Consider the following 17,328-nt stretch of genomic DNA (forward strand, 5'->3'; position numbering starts at 1 on the left):
GGTACAATTCACTAATATTCAGATTTCCCCAGTCTTACATTTCTGTGTGTTCATCTGTGGATTTACTTCTGTGGAATTTGTTTGTGGACTCACCAACACAGTCAAGACATAGAGCAGTTTACCCTTAAGTTACCTTTTTGTAACCCTCCCTCTCAGCACCTGGCAATTTCCTCTCCATTTCTATAATTGTCACTTCAAGAATGCTCTGTAAATGGAATTATATAGTACATATATAACCTTTAGGTATTAACTTTTTTCCCCCACTCAGCGTAATTCCCTCAACATTCTACTAAGTTGTGTGTGTGTAGGGTAAAGAAAAATGTCAGGCTTTTCTGCCCTCCTGCCATCAGGATAGATGATGGATCCTTGCGGTCCTGAATGCATGCCTGATGGCGGGCACCTGGAGTAGGGTGTGGGCATAGGTAGATAGGATTCACTTGGGGTGAGACTATGCTTTTAAGGGTGGCGTCACGGGGACGCCAGCAGCAGCAGAAGCTGAAAGAGAAGCTGAGAGAGAAGCAAAAGCAGAGATCACCGGAGAGCCCAGATAGAGTGAGGATTTGCTGGGGGCTGGGAGGACTGCCAGCTTCCCGGCCCCCCAGCACCTGTGCCTGCCGTGTACCAGGTAAATCCCAATAAAAGACCTGCAAAAAACCACTGAGTGCTCTGACTCCTCCGTTACCCAGTCTGCTGGATCATAGAAAACCTGCAGTGTGTCCATTCCTGCCCTTACAGTATGTATCAAGAGTTTGTTTTTATTGCTTTTTTTTAATTTGGGAAATTTATATCCATTTTTATTTTGGAGTAACATTTTCAGTTAGCTTTTCTATTGGCATATCTTGTATTTGTGTACAAAGCTGTGAACATTTATATTATTAAAATATATTTTAAAAATTTGTGCTAGGATTGGAAGGAGCATTTATTGACAGATTTGAATGTTTGTTTTTCATTTATCTATTTTAGAGTTGATTTCATTTCTTTAATATTGTTTTTAAATTATAAGTCATATTTTATAAAAAAATCCATTTGAAGAAAAGTGTATGAATAAAGTCAAAGTAAACCAATCTCATTTTATTAATAGTTTTTATGTGTTTATGTAGTCTTCCTGTACATGTATACACATACCTCTGCATCCCACTCTCCTTCACACACGTTATCAGCTCAGGTTATGGTAATAAAATACCACAAAAATTAATTCTCTCAGTTCTGGAGGCTACAGAACCTACTTCAAGTTGTCAGCCAATTCAATTCTGGTCTGGACGACTGCTTTCTCCTCTTAGAACCTTTTCTTCCTGCTTGTGCAGAGAGAAGAGAAAAAGGGGATTGAGAATGGGAATGGGAGACAGAGAGGAGAGAAGAGGTAGGTGGGAAGGAGAGAAAGGGAAGGGGGACAAAGAGCTCTGATCTTTTCCTTTTCTATGGACACCAACCCTATTGGATTAGGATCCCGTCCATCAGTTCTTGTTTAATCTTAGTTAATATACTAAAGGTCCTATTTCCAAATAAATTCACATTAGGGCTTAAGGTTTAATATGTGAATTTGGGGGGGGAGGGAAATAGTTCACACCTGCAGATACACTCAAATTTGTAGTAGGGCTTTTCTGTATTAACTTACTTTATGTTCTCTTTGTAAGGTAGTTTAGTAAGCTGAACTATAGAAATGTGATAAAACATATTTACATACTGTTGGACTACAGTTGGCAGTAAATCATTATTTACAGTATATATGTGAGGTAGGCAGGTGCTAAAAGAAAAAAAAGAAAATAGAATAGAGTAAGACAGCAGCAATAGGAATGTAGAAGTAGGGTTGTAACAGCACTAAATAGGGTGATCAGAGTGTACCTCCTTGAAGATAAGACGAGTGCAGACTGGAAGAAGAATAAGCCAACCCAGTTACAGGGAGGGAAAAAAATGTCTCAGGTCAAGGAGAGCAAGGGTTTTAGGGATAGGAAATGCTTGTTATGTTGGAAGGCCAGTGAGATAGGTGTAGAGTGAGGAAGAATGGAGAGTACCCTTTTATTTTGAATGAAAAGTTGAGGTTTTTAGCAGAGAACTGACATGTTCTGACTTAGGTTTTAAAAGGGTTCTTTCACAAAGGAGGGCAGGAGAGTTGAAAGTTATTGCAATAATATAGTGAGAGATGCTGGTGGTTTAAGCAATATGTTAGTGAAAATATGAAGAACTGGTTAGATCACAGATGCATTTTGCAGATGCTGTCAGTGGAAGTATGGATGTGGTTGGCAGTAGTTGAGATAGGGAAGACTGCAGACAGAGCAGGGAGAGTTGGTGGCATTATGATAGACTTTGATTTCCTTATTTCTGTATTGTTTTTCCTTTTTCAAGTCTTTCATAATCAAACAAAAAATCAGTAAAGATGACTAATGCAACACAGCAAAAAAGACAATCCAAACCCAGCCCTATGTTAGCTTGCTCAAAGATTTAACCAAAGAATCAGAAATGCGTGTTTTTGGCTGGTTATTAGTTTCTTCGAAATCTGGGATCAGTGTTCTCAGTTCTCAGTAAAACCATGGGTTAGTTGATTTTAAATTGATGTTTTGCACAAGTTGTAAACTGGTTTTAGAAACAAATTTCCTTTCCCTTATTAGATTTCCAGTCACTTAGTAAATGAGCAGTTGGAAGTATTCTAACATACTCTTGATTGGAATGTCTACCATAATGCCACCACAAAAATAACTACCATTAAGGACTCAAACATATATTTCCCTACATCTTTTCTTCTTATATTGCTTTTTTTCTATACATCTTTTAAAATAGTAAATTATATATGCAGTTTTGTAACTTCTTTCCCCATCTAGCAAAAGATCTTAAGCTTCTTTTCTTGTCAGTTCATAAAGTTCTCACTTGTTCCAATTGCTATATGTTATTCTGCTAATTGGGGGACATCCCTGTTAATAGGAATTACATTGTTTTCAACTTTCTATTGGCAATTTTTTTTTATTTTGATATAGATCCCAAACTAAAATTGCCTTTTGTTAGAAGATATTTTTCAGTAAGTAATCACATGGACTAAGTATTAAATAGCTTTACCTGAGAGTACAATTTTGTTGTTTATGGCCAGGTTTGTAGATGGTTGATCTTGGAAGGTCTGTTGTCTTGCAGTGCTTCTAAGAATCAGATAAGTACCAGAATCTTGTTGTATTGCAGTTTCTTTCTGATTGAGGTGCTAAGTAATGATGTATAGCCTAAAGCATTTTCAAATCCAAACAGTGTACTGTATGTACTCCAGTATGGAAGAATTGGATCTCTGCTAGGCACTTACTGAGCACTTTATCTATGATTGCTATTTCAGGATACTTCTTGGTTTTGTTATAGGCATTGCCTTTGCCCTTTTGGTATGATGCCTTTGGTAAGGGTCAATTTGCCAGGTAGGCTTTTAGTTTGTAAAAAATGTTACCATGCTTCTCTGGAGGTCTCATATTTTATGTATATGACTCACTCTTTAGTAAATGACAGGACCTGTGTTTTGAAAAGATAACCATGGTAGGATTTTTGTTTGTTTCTAATGGAGAGAGGGAAACCATTTGGGATAGTCTTAAAGTAGTTGGAGTAAGAAATGGTATGCATTTAGCTTAGGCAAGTAGAAGTGAAATACAGGGGACACATTTGAAGGACTTGGCGAAATAAGTACTTTGGGAGGTAACAGAGAGAAAGGAGCTAAGGATAAATGAGTTTTTAACTTAAAAATACTTGTCATACATCTGGTTGGACACATTTAATAATAAGGAGTTTTAAAATGTGAAGTGAGTTTAGGATTGACTGAGAGAAATGTAATGTAGTGATTTTTTGAGACTTTGAAGTAAGACTGTTCTGGTTTCAGAAATCTCTGATACTGTCTCTAAAATGGGCATTATTGATATATGTCATAAAGGAGTGTTGAGATTATGTGTATAAAACAATACATGGTGGCAGGTATTATTTTACTTCTAGCTATAGTTCCTGTCCAGCTGCCTGCTTTGTCTTCAAGTCTTTTCTCCTAGAAGACTCCTGTAGGTTTTGTTATAGAAGTGTAAAATGTTACAACCTACCTTGTCATCACTTACATTAAATTCAAAAAATTCTACATGAACAAATTCCCCTAATGCATTCTGGGCAGAAAACATATTAATGTTTCATCAGAAAGAGCAAACTAACTTTTAACAAATAAATTAATTAGTGGGTACAAGTGATAACCACAGGAAATAACCATCAGGCATCTAATATCATCCAGGTATGCCAGTATACTAAATTATTTTAACAACCGTGGGAAGTAGATGGAATCACTTCTTACAGAGGAGGAAACAGACTTGGATTAGATATACTCTCAAAGTCAATGGTTGATAACTGACTGAAGCAGTTATATTTGCTTAAAATCTGAAAAAGATGGTATGTAGGGTCTTCTGATGGGGCCTAGGAAACCTTTTCTTGGTCCTTCATCCATTGCTCTGTCATGTAGTGTCTCTGAGACGCAAGTTCCTCGTGAGAAAAATGGAGGGAATGATACCATTTGTAATGGTGGTTTTATAAAGAATGTATATAAAAGTCTATTGTGTATTTTACCAACTTATAAAAATACCTACCTTAAAAAGGTTTATTTGTAAGTATGTGTTTATATAACTCATAGGGAATACCCCCCTAAAAGGGAGTACTTCCAAATCTCAGTTTAAAGATAATGTGTATATAATTCAGAACAAGTAAGAATTTAAAGGTTTAAATAGCTGAAATGAGCAGTAAAACATAGGTCAAATGAGTATGTGTGTGTGTGTGTATGTGTGTGAGAGAGAAAGAGAATTTCAAGTCAAATGAATGATATAAACAGTATCTTATGAGGTAGAGGTTTAACAAGGGGACTACATAAAACTAAAAAGCTTCCATAGAGCAAAATGAAGACACACCCTACTGAATGGGTGAAAATATTTGCACACCATACATCTAGGGGCTAATGTCGAAGATCTACAAAAAGCTTACACAACTTGCCAAAACAAACAACCCAGTCAAAAAATGGGAGACGAGCTAAAAAGACACTCCTTCAAAGAAGAAATGCAAATGGCCAACAGTCATATGAAAAAATGTTCTACCTCACATTATCTCAGGGAAATGCAAATCAAAACCACAAGGAGATATCACCTAACACCTGTGAGAAAGGTTTTTTTAAAAAAAAAAAACAAAACACCTAGGAACAACACATGCTGGGGAGGATGTAGTGAAAAAGGAACCCTCTTATACAGCTGTTGGTCCAAGTTGTCCAACCTCTATGGAAAACTATGTGGATGTTTCTCAAAACACTAAAAATGGATCTACATACGCTCCAGTGATTCCGCTCCTAGGAATCTACCCAGAGAACACAAAAACACTAATTCTGATGGAAACCTGTCCTTCTATCTTTATTACAGCACTGTTTACAATAGCTAAGATAATGGAAACAACCCAAAATGGATGAATGGCTCAAGAAGATATGGTATATATACACAATGTAACACTACTCAGCAATCAAAAGAAGTAAACCCATACCATTTGCAGCATCATGGATGGACCTGGAAGGGATTATGCTAAGTGAAATAAGTCAGGAGGAAAAAGATAAATATAGGATGGCTTCACTTACATATGGAATATAGAGAAACCGAACAAAGGGTTAGGAAAATGACAAAACTTTAAACTAACTATAGATCTGAGACATGGAGCCGGGAAGGGGGGGGCGGGGGAGAAGAGTCAAAATGGGAGGAAAGAGCATAAGGGCAGGGGGATATGGACCATGGGTGCTAATGTGGTGGGAGAACTACTGAAATTACACCTGATGGGAGAAATAAAATAATGTCCAAAAATTAATGTAAGAAAATATTTTTTTTAAAAAGAAGCTTTAGTAACTTTTAATAATTAGGAAGTATCTTCTATAGACAGGAGAAGAGGAAAATATGATTTATTACTATCTATGAGATAGGCTTTTACACACTTTGCAGAAGTTATTTCATGTGCTTCCCCACCACAACCCTGTAAGATGGTATTGCCTTCTAATTGCTGTAGCTAAAGTATGATAGAGGTTTGTAGTATATGACCTTTTTTATAGTGAGATAGAGTCCTATGCTTTGTTAAAGGGTTTTTATAAAATGGATGCTGTATGTTGCCAAATGCTTTCTGTTTTTATTGATATGTCATATGACTTACATCTTTTAATTATGTCATATATTGCATTAGTTGGTTTGTATATATTAAACCTTCCTTGCCTTCCTCTGGAAACATCCCACTTATTCATGGTATATGACCCTTTTAATGCCTTGTTGAATTTGATTTGTAAGTATTTTATTGAGAATTTTTGCATATATATTCATCAGATCCTGATCTGTAGTCTTCTTTTTTGTGATGTCCTTGTCTGGTTTTAGTAATGGGGCAATTTTGACCTCATAGAATGAGTTTGCTTATGTAATTTAAACTTAAAAGTACTCTTTTAAAAAGTACTCTTTTTAAGGGCCTTAAAAGGCACTTTTAAGTTGAAAGGCACTTTTCTCTTTGAACATTCCATGAAGCAAATAGGACATGAGGTTGTTGTTAGTAAACTAAAAAAAAAAAACCAAACAAACAAACAAACAAAAAAGAACAACACCTTCTCAAAAAAGGCAATCAGTTAGTAAAGCCACAGAGGGTTGGTTAAGAAAAACAGCAACAGAAGTTAACAGGCAGACCAAGTGCATTCATGGAGATAACCACATGAACTTCCGGTTTCTTTTCTTAGCGGCTTCACCTAGATGCTCACAGATGTACCACCACCTTCTGTTTCACCAGAAAAAGAAACAGTAGGAGAGTACAAGGTTTCATGTGGGTTCTTTAGTTTTCTAGTCTATGCATACGATTCTTTATCCTCCCAGCCTCATTTAAATAGGGTTCTGAATGTTGACATTCCCCTCTCCTAACTGGGTTCTTTCTCTGAAAGCATTACTGATCAACAATTAGGTGTATCCAGAGTCAGTGATTTCTTGTCGTTTGGTGTCAGGAAGGAACTTCTTGGGTTTCATGTACAAATTCTATGTCTTGTCGAAGTTGTAGGCTGTGGAAATCCTCTTGGAAACACTATTTTAGCATCACCTCATCTAAGCATGTGGTTTCCACAAAATTTTATAGGCACAAGTTTAGAAATTAGCAACAAGCACACAAAATGCAAAAAAATGTAATACTACAAACCTGGCTCAAGTGATGGCACTAAACCATAAATTAAAGCTGAAAAGTCAGTTGACTAAATAGGTCAAAAATAACCAAAGATTGTTGGGTGCACTAGCTATAACCAAATGTACCTACCTTTAAATTTTATGTGATTAAATTCCTACTTTTCCAGAGACAGTTACGCTAACAATTTTGTTAGCACCCCTAAATTTAAAAATCTAGAATCAATCAGAAAGGTATCCCCTTCTAGTAGTAGATTAGGAGGTGTAGGCTAGAGCTAGATCATTGTTCAAGGGAAGAAGTTAAAAAACATGAGGTAAAGAGAACAATGGGAGAAATGTATATAGGCCGGGTTTAGTCATTTTGAGAAGGCTGTCTTCTAGGATGTCCATGTCTACTTCAATTTTCTAGAAATCTTCACATTTCTGTAACCAAATAGCATGCAGGTCGAGTCAAGACGTAGTGTTGTCTTTAGATGTATTAAGTGAATTTCTATTCTCTGAAGTTTTGGCTGATCAAGGGTTTGTCAGCAGTGCTGAATAGGATTCTTTACAGTGAAACTGAGTTTTTGTGAAGGCATCTTTTTCAATAAACTGATCTGTGGGTTATGGGATGTCTTTGCCAAAGTCTTCATCTCTTTCGCATGTGCTAGTAAAGGATTGCTCAACCAGAAAGTGTTTATCGTTTGATCAAAATAATTAAACATTTACAATATTGAAATTATTTTCTTTACTCAGTGGCTTAGAAAAGGCAAAGATGAGGTACTTTTGGGCATCCTATGACAATTTTAAAAAGTGAGAGCTTTTGGATTCTAAAAGCTGTGGATTTGAGAATTTTAAGAACAAAGGCAATACTTTTGCCAAGATATGTGGAGGATCTTTACATAATTCACTTCAAAACTAAATCATATTTATGCATGAGATACGAAATCTCATTGCCAGATCATAAATGGATCCAGGGGCAATTAAGACTAATTGTGTGAACAGGCTGTGTGAACAGGCTTCTTTGGGATATGTTTTGGACAGCTGGGGCAAGTGAGATAGGCACTTTTTGTGGTCTGTTTAATATTTCTTTACATAATCTATGAATACTATCATTTTATTGGTGGATTTCAGTTATATGCAGTGATTAGGAGTAGAAATGTTTAAAATCTTCAGTAGGACTGACTCATCATTTGGTCCAAATTAAAGCTTTCTCTTTTGTCATACCAACAGTTGCTGAATTCTCAGATTCATTTTTCTTTGTCTAGGACCACTTGTCTGCCTCTTCTGGGTAGTTCTTCTATGTTATCGAGAGGAGAAATAACTCTTGGGATCATGACAGAGGTTTGGCTGCTATTGATTCCTTTAAGAACAGCATTCTTTGCAGAAATATTAGTAGGGTTATTTCCTTTAGTATCTAGAGACACTTTCAGGCTGCCCTAAAAGCTTAATAGCAAAGGCAGCAGGCAAAAATATAGCATCTAGCAATTTCTGAACATAAGGCTGATTTTAATGTTTTCCTCTTCTGGAAGTAAGAGAGTTACTTTGCTTCCACAATATTTCAAAATTGTAAATAATGTTGACAGAGTATTTACTGGTAGTGTAAATATTGGCAGCTTTATCCTTGGCTAGGGTACAGGCTTGTATGACCATAATCAGCCTGTTGGTCAGTAGTAGCCAAACGCAAAGGTGGTGCTTCGAATACATTACACTGTGGCTATTGCATAACTAGTACAACATTTACCATTTTTACCTCTCAAATATGAATCTTGAGATGTCATCATTCCAAAAGAAGTTTCTTATAGATTCTGGTGAGGGTCAGGAGGCAATCCATTTGTCACACAGTCATGAGATAATCAATTAGTGGCAAGGAGGACAATGACTTGCTAGATGGGTTAAGGTTATTATAACATGAAAGTTACTTGGGAAACAGTCAGCAAAATTATTTTTATAAGTGGTAAGGTGGTTGACTGAGACAAATGTTGGCTGTAATAGGACTAGGAAGTCTTCTATTACATGAGGTATACAGTATTTAAGGGGGATTCCATACCGATTTCCTCAGCCTTAACCAAAACAAAGGACAGTAGCTGCAATGGCTCTGAGGAAAAAGAGGGTCTCATTGTTTTTTTTTTTTTTTTTTTTTTTTAAGATTTATTTATTTATTTTATTTATCCATACAAGCACTGGTTACAGTCAGAAGCACGGGAGGGTGAGAGAATTCACCAGAGCCAGAGCGGGGAGCAGAACAGGCAGAAGGACCAAAGTACACTGCTGAGGGGAGCAGCTGGCGGCAGGGGAGGTCTGCGCTCCATGTGGGACCCTCCTCCAGTGGCTGGGGAGCAGACGGGGATCGAACCGGCGCTGCATAGGCTGCGGGCAGCTTCGCAACCCAGCGCTCAACCGCTGCGCCACTGGGGAGGCCCGAGGGTCTCATTATTAACTGTAATATCCTGTGAGTTGATGGTTAACCTCATACTTCTGGGTAAATACCCCAAGAACATTCTCTTTCGTTTTATATATAAATAATGAGAAAGAAATCTGAAAATTAGTGTAAGCTATGAAAGACTTAATAGGATACTGATTAATTTTTGGAAGTAAAACAGATCTATTTGAAAAATTTTTACCTTAAGGAGATTTTGCCCAGTGTCTCCAGAATTAACTTACTACTCTTAGAGACAGGGCAAATAAGGAAATACAAGGGCAAATATGCAACAATTAAGATTAAATTAACTGATTTTATTGTCTGTGATTGTTACTGTCAACCTGTATTTCCCCCTCTTGGGTGAGACTCTGGTATATATTAAGTCTTCACTCAATAAATGAATAGAATATGAACTGAGGAGCGAATGATAAAAAGGATGTCTGTCTCAAAGCCCTAAACAAAGGAAACAGGCTCAGAAGCAGGATTTTTATTAATTACTATTTCTTTAAAAAGAAATTACTGCTATAAGACTCTTAATGCTTTGGGTTTGGGACTGTTTTATAGCTGTGAGGCTAGGTACCATGGAGAGTTAATTTACCCAGCTGATTGCAAGGGAAGATTGGAAAAAAACTTTATATTTTCTGGAAGCCCAATGATTTGGAATTAAAAGAATTTTGGAAAAATTGATGGGAAGCCTGCTCATGTTTAAAATTCTTAATATTCAAACAATTCAGAAGAATATATAGGGAGAAAAAAAACAACCCCAAACCCTAGTTCTTATATGTGACTGTTGTAAACTATTGTAAAGATTTTAGAAAATATTTTTCCAGATACTCCATGTATTCATGTATAAATATGTATACACAGTCTAAAAATTTTTTAAATTGTAATTGTAATTAAGTTACTTTGTAATCAGATTTTCCTCAACTTAGCAGTACAGCTTTTCATTTCAATGAATGATTGATATACATAGATAAATATCATATTCTTCAATGCCTAGATAATATTCTTATCCTATGTCAAATATATTCGATCACCACTTTAAAGATTTCCAATTTTTTGAGATTATGTTACAGTGTAATGCCTATGCTTAGTGTATTTGTGTATTAGTTTATTTCTTTTGGATAATTTCCAAGCAGTGGACTTTGCTGGATGAAAAACTAGAAATAAATAAATAAATAAATAAATAAATAAATAAATAAATAAAATTCTGACATTGTGGCGTTCTCTCACGGTGTCCTGGCTGTTTACAGTAATAACTAAAAGTGGATGTTTTCTTCTTTGGGGGACTTTCAATGAGGTTGAAGGTGAAAGATTTTTGCAGTCTTCATTTAAATGGCTCATCTAAAGTATGAGTATACTGATTTGGTAAATTAACTAAGCCTAGAGTAGACATAGTCTCCCATTTTAAACTGTTTCTCTTTACTAAAAGAGAAATGTCTTGGCTCAGTCCATGAACAAACATGAAATTGAAGGCCACCCTTCCCACTGTAGCATCAAAGGGTAAGCCTTTATTTTCTTCAATATCATTTGAAGGTGATTGTAATAATCATAAACAGGTTCATCAGTCTTTTGGGTACAAGCTAGAATTTTATTCTAATCAGTAGTTTTAGGAAAGCCCTTAGAAATTGGTTGGTGAAGTCTTTGTACCTCTTGCCAAAAGTTAGAGGGTTTTTTTGGTAAATCTAAATCCTTTCCAGGATTGTCCAATTTGGCAGTTTCACCTAATGTTTGACTTGGCTCCCACCAATATGTGTGAGTTAGTTGGGAAAGGTCAGAAAAACCAGATTGGTAAGTTTGCATTATGTTGTTAAGTTGATCAGCAAATTTATGAGGGTGATTGGTAATCTTTGGAAATTCTTTTACCCTGGCCAGAAATTCTGTTTTGGTCCAAGAAATATAAGGTATCTGAGGTTTTTCTGGATCCTCCGAGGTTTAATTTCAGAATTGTAGGTTATAAGGAACTCAGAGGATGAGAACTCATAAGGAGCTTCAACATACATAGCTGAAGAGGTAGACTGTGTAGGCTGAGATTTTGGAGAGGGGGCACGCAATTCAGAAAGGGAGGAGAAAGGTGATGTTGGAGGTGGAGCCAACCACATGGCAGTGGCCAAGTACCTAAAATTGGATGATATACAGACGGGAGAGTGCAAATGGTGATACCAGAGGACATATACAAGGACGGTGATCCTGATACACTATGCCAACGGGATCCCGAGCAAGAAATGTACTGAGGAAGCTTAGTTTGCCTGGATTCCATTTCTCTACAAATTTGTTGTAGTTTGTAATTCTAGGAGTTCTTCAGATAGCCTGGAACGGGAAATGGACCTTTGACCAAAACTTGTTTTACATACTTTTGCACGATTCTACAGCTAGCTCTTCTCTCAGACTTAGTGCAGTAGTAATAAGAGCATTTTTTAGAGAATTAGTCCTTAGTGGATTGAATCACAGACCAGCATTGCTGCAGGACAGGTTTGCCTTAAGGTGAAATCTGCTTGAGGCTGACACAAATGCACTGAAATAATCCTCATCTTTTAATAGGTGGTCTATGTGCAGTCTTGTTACCATAGATGAAGCAAAGTCCCGGACAAACAAAAGTTTCTGAATAAGTACCTGAGAGATCAACATGAACCTATTTTGGGGACTTTGAACTCAGGAGAAAAGCTTAATGTAGGCTCCAGGAGAGGCAGAGAACTGGTGAACTGAAGCTGACTCGGTGAGCACCTTTCATCTACTTCTCTACTCTCCAGGAGTATGGGGAGTTTGGAGTTTATCTCTGAGCACGTTATTGGGCAACAGTTAAGTCATCCTCAAAAAGGCAATCTGTTTGTAAAACCGCAGACAAAATTTACTCTGATACAGAACAAGGCATTGTGTGTTCATGGGGATAGAAACTTCTGGTTTATCTCCTTTTACCCCTCGCCGATATGTTCTTGACTGTACCACCTCTCAGTTCTGCTGGAGAAGGAAATACTTACAAGGTATCATGGGTTCTGTATTTTTCTGACATATGCGTGGTTGCACACTCTTGCCTCCTATTTAAATAGGGTTCTGAGTATTAATATTGACAATAGAATGGAATAATATGTTGAGTTATCCTAACTACTAATTCCTATTCCTTTCCTTCAAAAACTATAACTTTCTAAAACAAGAAAATCGAGTATATGCGTGGAATTTTTTGACACAGTTATTGACATACCATATATATATGGTGTACAGCCTGATGATTTAATACATACATTATAACATGATTGCAGCAATCAGTTCCACCTCCATCCTCTCATAATGACCTTTTTTTGGTGTCTGATAACTTTCAAGATTTATTCTTTCAAGAACTTTCAGATATATAATACAATTTGTTAATTTGTACTGTATTTTAGATCCCTAGAACTGAACTTAGAGCTGGAAGTTTGTACCCTTTGACTACCATCTCCCAATTTCTTTGGGTTTTGCTTTTTGGATTACACATGTAAGTGAGAACATATAGTAATTGCCTTTCTCTGCCTGATTTATGTCACTTAGCATAGTGCCCTAAAAGTTTATTCATATTGTCACAGTGGAAGGATTTCCTTCTTATTAGTTGAATAATATTTGTGTGTGTGTGTGTGTACAACTATTTTCTTCATTTGTCAGTAGATGCTTAGGTTGTTTCTATACCTTGGCTGTTATGAATAATACTGCAGTGAACATGGGGGTGTAGACATCTCTTTGAGATAGTGTTTTTATTTCTTTCTGATATATACCCATACGTATAATTGCCGGATCATATGGTAACTCTATTTTCAATATGTTGAGGGACCTCCATTTTGTTTTCCATAGTGGTTGCACCAGTTTACATTCCACCAACAGTGCACAAGGGTTCAATTGTTGCTTGTCTTTTTTGGTGATAATCATTCTTACAGGTGTGAGGTAATAACTCATTGTGGTTTTGATTTTTATTTCCCTGATGATATGTGAGGTTGAACATCTTTTTATGTAACTGTTTGCTATTTTATGTCCTCTTTGGACATAGAAAGTTCTTTGTTCAGTTTTTAATTGGATTGGGTTTTTTTTTTTTTTTTGCTATTGATTTGTGAGTTCTTTATACAGTTTGGATATTAACTCCTTGTCAGATACATAGTCAGCAAATATTTTCTCCCATTCCATGTGTTCCTGTTTCATTGTGCCAGTGGCTTTTCTGTGCAGATGCCTTTTAGTTTGATGTAGTCTCGCTTGTTTAATTTTGCATTTGATGCTAAGACCACTGTCAAGGAGCTTTCTCCCTATGTTTTCTTCTAGTTGTTTTACAGTTTCACATCTTTGTGTAGAATGTTTAACTAAAAAAGATGGATGGACCCTTAATTACTACCATATTCAACCCTCCTCCCTCCCCTACTTTAAAAAAAAAAAAAAAACAATGAAGCCCAGTCAGCTGTTCCTCTGTTAGGAATCATACGATTTCTTCTATCAGAGGTGTATATCCTAAAGGAATATAAAGTAATTTTAATACAGTGAAACTACCAGAAATTTGATATATGTTAGGACAAGTTCAATTTCTCAATGATAAAGTATTATTAAAAGTATGATGTTTGTGCATGCTTTGGCAGCACATATACTAAACCTATAAGTTTATAAGATTATTTTATTGTCCCCTGATAACAGTTTCATATTTATTTTTTTAAAATAAAATTTTGTTAAGCTTAGAGCTGTATTTACTGCTTAAAGTCTAGTAAGGTAAGACATTGACATAGATATTTGAATTCTGGCATTCTCAACAATACTTTATTGTTTGAGCTTGTATAAAATAAAAGAGGAAATTAGATTTAAAATAAAAAATGGTTTGAAATGAAATGTTGATATTAAAAATAATTATACTCTGGAATTATACTTTTTTTTTTAAAAAAAATATTTATTTATTTATAGAAGACCAGGGTACAAGCCAGATGCACGGGAGGGTGAGAGGATTCACCAGAGACAGAGTGGGGAACAGAACAGGCAGACTGACGAAATACACTGCTGAGGGGAGCAGCGGGCAAGACAGGAGAGGTCTGCCGTGCCATGTGGAACCCTTATCGGCCGGCCGGGATCAAACTGACACTGCAGAGGCTGCAGACAGCTTCACAGCACTGTGCTCAACAGCCTGCGCCACCAGGGGAGGCCCTGGAATAATACTCTTTTTTAATTAGCCTTTCTATTAGGAAAAGAAAGAGTACATTCCCTAAGGGTTTTGGTGAAATGGAGGAACTTCACTCCATGTTGATTCCGCTGTTATCAAAGTCATCATCATATGATGATGAAAACAACTATTGATATATTGTAGAAATATCATTAGAGGAAAGACAAACCTTCAGTCAAACAGATAATATTAACATTTTGGTATATTCAGTCTTATATTCTGTGTGTGTAAACACACATAATTATAACACTATTAATAGAAAAATGTGTTCCCTTTTCACTTCACAATTTTTTTTTTTTAAAGATTTATTTCTGCTTACAAGAGCTATGGTGCAAGCCAGGGATGCGGGGTGGGGGTGGGGTGAGAGGATTCACCAGAGACAGGGTGGGGAGCAGAACAGGCAGACTGAGTGAAATACACTGCCAAGAGGAGCAGCAGGTGAGACAGGAGAGGTCTGCTGTGCCATGTGGCTTGCTTCCTGGCCCCGCCGGGGATTGAACTCTCATGCTGCAGAGGCTTCAGATTGCTTCCTAGTGCGGTGCTTAACCCCTTGTACCACCAGGGAGGCCCTCACTTCACATTTTAAATAGTTATGACATATACCAATATTTAGTCTTGTTAGCCTCATTTTCCACAAACTTTTATTTATTTTTAAAGATTTATTAATGTATATGACAACTGGGATATAGGCCAGAGGGGTGAGGGAAGCAGAGGGGGTGGGGTGAGAAGATTCACCAGAGACAGAGTGGGGAGCAGAAAAGGAAGATCTACTGAAATACACTGTGGAGGGGAGCAGGTGGCGAGACAGGAGAGGTCTGCTGTGTCATGTGGGTTAACTCCCTGAGGGGGGGCATCCAACTCATGCCACAGTGCCTTGATAGCTTGATAGCCACCAGGGAGGCCCTTCCCAAACTTTTATTATGGAAAATCAGAAAGGAGAGTATAATAATCCTTTATCACCCAACTTCAACAATGATCATCATTCTGTTGGTCTTACTTTGTTCCTTCCAGGTTTTGTTTTGCTAGAATATTAAATAAATCCCAGACATTAATTACAATTTTTAACTGTTTCATAGTATTCTTTCAGTATTAGAATTTACGTAATCATTCCTGTGTTGTTGGGCATTTCCCATTGTTTCTAGTTTCTTATTAAAATCACACAGTACTTATTATAAATCACATAATGATGAATAGCTTTTGCATGTAAGTCTTCAGGTGCTTCTGATTATTTTTTTCAGCCATGGTGTCTGAAATTGTAATCACTAATTAGTAGATATGAACCATTAAAAATAATCTTTCTGTGAGTATAAAAAATACATTTTCATTGTGCACATTTTGAGAAATAAATTTTTGAATTAGGCAATAAAAATTACCTCGGATTGTTTTCCAGGGAGACTCAATGTCTTAGTCCATTTTGTGTTGCTGTGACAAAATGTCACAGACTGGGTAGTTTATAAGCAACAGAAATTTATTTCTAGTAGTTCTGGAGGCTAGGAATTACCTACCAGTTCATGGCACTGTTAGATTTCCTGTGGTGGTGTTGAAGACCCACATCCTGCTTCATGCTGTGCCCTCTTGGAATAAGGGGCTGGGGATCTCTATGTGGTTTCTTTTATAAGAATACTAATCCCATTTATGAGGGCTCCATTCTCATGGCCTTGGCAAATTCCACAGGTCCCACCTCATAATACCATCATTTTGGGGGGTTAGGATTTCAACATGAATTTTAGGGGAAACAAACATTGAGGTCATAGGCATCCTCCATCCAACTATCAGCAATTTTTTTTTTTTTTTAAAGTTTTGTTTATTTATACAAGCACTGGGTAGTCAGAAGCGCGGGAGGGTGAGAGAATTCACCAGAGCCAGAGCGGGGAGGAGAGCAGGCAGAAGGACCGAAGTACACTGCTGAGGGGAGCAGCAGGCGGTAGGAGAGGTCTGCACGCCATGCGGGACCCTCCTCCGGTGGCTGGGGAGCAGCCGGGGATCGAACCGGCGCTGCAGAGGCTGCGGGCAGCTTCGCAACCCAGCGCTCAACCGCTGTGCCACCGAGGAGGCCCTATCAGCAATTTTTTTGACTTGTTAGCTGGAGTTGGAATACTTTTGTGGTTCTCATTACAGTTCTCCACTGCTTCTGCCTGAAAGAAGGCAATCGTACTTGAAGCTTAGGTGCTTTGTAAAGTGTAAGGCACTGTACTTAATTAAGAATTGAGAAGATACCCATATACCAAGTACTCACTAGGAAGTGACGTCTATGGTCAGTATGTATTGACCATTACTTTGTTGATATGTGAAGGATTACCCTACTAGTTACAGTTATTCTTTATTTTCCTAACCTAAAATCAACAACTTGTCAATATTCCTAAACTCTGTCCCATTGCTACTACTGCAGAATTGTTTTTACTGTATTACCTTAATTTGAGACTGCTGTTTCATAAGATGTGTTATGAGAAACAGTTCTAAGAAACTTGCCTTTGTTTACCATATGAAGAGTCACAGGAGAAATTACAGTGGATTATATTCTAATGTCCTTTTGCAAAGTTAAAGAAATGAGAAACTGAAAATGCAAATGTGGTTTATTCATGTTGTGCTTAGTGGCTCTTAGGTGACTAATATGAAATAAA

The 17,328-nt window shown here is 37.0% G+C and overlaps 1 protein-coding gene across 1 annotated transcript in view; it reads left to right on the forward strand.

The window, feature by feature from the left end:
- PAN3 (poly(A) specific ribonuclease subunit PAN3) overlaps positions 1–17,328 on the forward strand; it is a 120,479-nt gene that overhangs the window by 5,234 nt on the left and 97,917 nt on the right.

Source organism: Talpa occidentalis, unplaced genomic scaffold (assembly GCF_014898055.3).
Source record: "Talpa occidentalis isolate TD23 unplaced genomic scaffold, MPIMG_talOcc4v2.1 talOcc4.5, whole genome shotgun sequence".
NCBI classification, from domain to species: domain Eukaryota; kingdom Metazoa; phylum Chordata; class Mammalia; order Eulipotyphla; family Talpidae; genus Talpa; species Talpa occidentalis.